The sequence below is a fragment of the Centroberyx affinis genome, unplaced genomic scaffold (genome assembly GCF_046629955.1).
Source record: "Centroberyx affinis isolate AG114_WGS23_722 - 3 ecotype Tasmania unplaced genomic scaffold, CSIRO-AGI_Caff_v1 ptg009192l_1, whole genome shotgun sequence".
Lineage (NCBI taxonomy): Eukaryota > Metazoa > Chordata > Actinopteri > Beryciformes > Berycidae > Centroberyx > Centroberyx affinis.
In genome coordinates, this window is record NW_027284452.1 from 20,131 (window position 1) to 22,500 (window position 2,370).

Genomic DNA, 2,370 nt, shown 5'->3' on the forward strand with positions numbered 1-2,370 from the left:
ATCTATCTGTCTGTCTATCTATCTATCTATCTATCCTGAGGTTCTGATTGGTGTGTTAACAATTTTGGCTCTTAGTGTTTGCACCTGGGGAATTGTGTGTTCATTGGGTTTGAGCTGTGATGACTTGAGTTAATGATATTGAATGCCAGAGCTTTCTAAATGAGCACATGGTGCAGCCAGTGATATATGAAGGGATTTGTGTGTAGAGTTTTTCACAAAAAGTTCAACAAATGTGAATCATGTGTGAAAACAGGGGAATAGTGTTTATAGTTTTGGGAAATGGTTTCTGTCTTTTGGTAGATGGCGTCATGGTCTGGGATGTTTAGTTAAAAGGCCCGGTGATACTGTGCAAGCGATCGAGAAAAACTGTAATATTTCCGTTCCTTAACGCTGTCAGTAAACGCCTCGTCTGTCTTGTTCCTCCAGTTTCCTGTCAGTCCGGTTTCTGTCAGTCAAGCATGTTTCTGTCTCAGCTGTCTGTTTCCCTTTCTGTTGCCGTGGCTCCATGTGGATCTGGAGTCTCGTTTACATTTACACTTTGTTGTTAATGAAGTTAAATTGCGTCTCTGACCTCCGGAGCTGGTTTGGACGATCAGATCTTCAGTGTTTCTCTGGTCTGTTTGCTCCTGGGTTTGGTGAGTTTTTGCTCCGATTCAGTGATTTCATAAAAAAGTTGTGAAATGAACACGAACTCTGAAACTCAGATTTATGTTCTGTGGACAGGAATTATGTGAAAATGCCGTTCCTCCACCATGAACTGGATCCTGTGACAAAAACATGAACTGGACATAGACTTTGACGAAGACTTTGGTCGGTTAGATAAGAAATTCTTTCGCTAAAAATTCAAATTTGTCTTACAGTTGAAATGTAATAATAATAATAAATTTTATTTGTAAGCGCTTTACATAATACTCAAAGACAATCCTTCCTACAAGCTGGGAATTGAACTCCGGTCTCAGACATTGAAGTCAAACTCATCGGCCGACCCAACCTCTGAATCCATCGTCTATCGGTCTGATCGATTAGACTCTGGGGGCGACAGCCAATATTTGGGGGTTTCCGGTGTAGCCAGCAGACTTCCTCTTCCGTGCTCCGGTCATCGTTTACAGTCCGATTAGCAACTTGAGACGCGAAAATGGAGTCGGAGTTGAGAGACGACGTCTCATATGCAGATATCTGTTTATAGAGATTAGCCCAAATGTCGTCTGGAGCTAAAACACCTACAGAGAGTATGGATGTTTGTGTTTTGTGTGGAGAAACGTTCGACTCTCACGTCTCAAGTCGCTAATCGGACTGTAAACAATGACCGGTGGACAGAAGAGGAAGTCTTGGCCCGGATGTCCGCTGGCTACACCGGAAACCCCCAAATATTGTTCCGTCGCCCCCAGAGTCTAATCGATCAGACCGATAGACGATGGGTTCCCAGACTGCCGACCACCAGACAGCCTGCTGTCACTGAGCTGCTGCACTGGGACTCTACACTTTACCTGCCAACATGTCATCTGGTGTTAACAAGTCAAGTTCATTTCACGTGTTTCTGTGACATCAGGTTGGATGCTTCCAGAGTTTGTCTTTTCGGGGAAGTCGGGTGTTTTGGATTTCCACATTTCTCTGTGCAGCACGTTGGAGCAGATCTCAGATCAGCAGGCTGCAGAAACACTAAATCACAGTCACTAGTCCAGACCCGGGGATGCGCGTGCCACAGCTCCGCACAGACTTGACTAAAATGCGCATAGACAGCGTAAATTTGGGAAAATGGAAAAATCAGCTTCGTCAGTCCCTGCCTATGACAATGCTCAATGCCCATGTGCAGTTTCAGATTGATCGGCCAAACCACTGAGGAGCAAGATGGATGCAGACAGACAGACAGAGTTTTCCTCATAGGAAAGCAGGATGTTCAGCACAATGAAAGTAAAACAAGAGTCTGAACGGTGAAATCCTCTCATCCCCTCTGCCTGTGTGGAGTCAGGTGTCCTGTCTGACACAGAGGAGGTGACACCTGACTCCAGATTATTGATCAGGTTATTGATCAGTAGGCGCCATTAGATTGTAATTGATCTTTCCCCAGAGACAGAGCTCGCTTCTCTGGACTCTACTGCTGTCCAACACATGAAGAGTCCCAGTCAGTCTGTTTAAAACAGATATTAGTGGATCCTACATTCCTGCTCCATCCAGTAGTTAGTTGTGTTTTTCTTCTTGGTGGATAACCGGCCAATCACAGACGAGGTGACGTCACCTCCAGATATTTCCAGTTTGATATGAGAAAATGTTTCAGGATGTAAAACCTCAGCGGTAAACGTCAGGTTTTGGTGTCAGTCCCTCAGGATCAAAGAGCGAGGGCTTCTTTCTAGAGCCGCCATTTTGCACCGA

At 45.0% G+C, this 2,370-nt stretch overlaps 1 long non-coding RNA gene across 1 annotated transcript in view; it reads left to right on the plus strand.

The window, feature by feature from the left end:
- The first annotated feature begins 515 nt into the window (after window positions 1–515).
- The window catches only part of LOC139640362 (uncharacterized), a 4,877-nt gene continuing 3,022 nt past the window's right edge, over window positions 516–2,370 (plus strand). Inside the window, exon 1 of the long non-coding RNA XR_011694909.1 lies at window positions 516–635. This is a non-coding gene — a long non-coding RNA (uncharacterized lncRNA). The remainder of the gene's footprint in view (window positions 636–2,370) is intronic.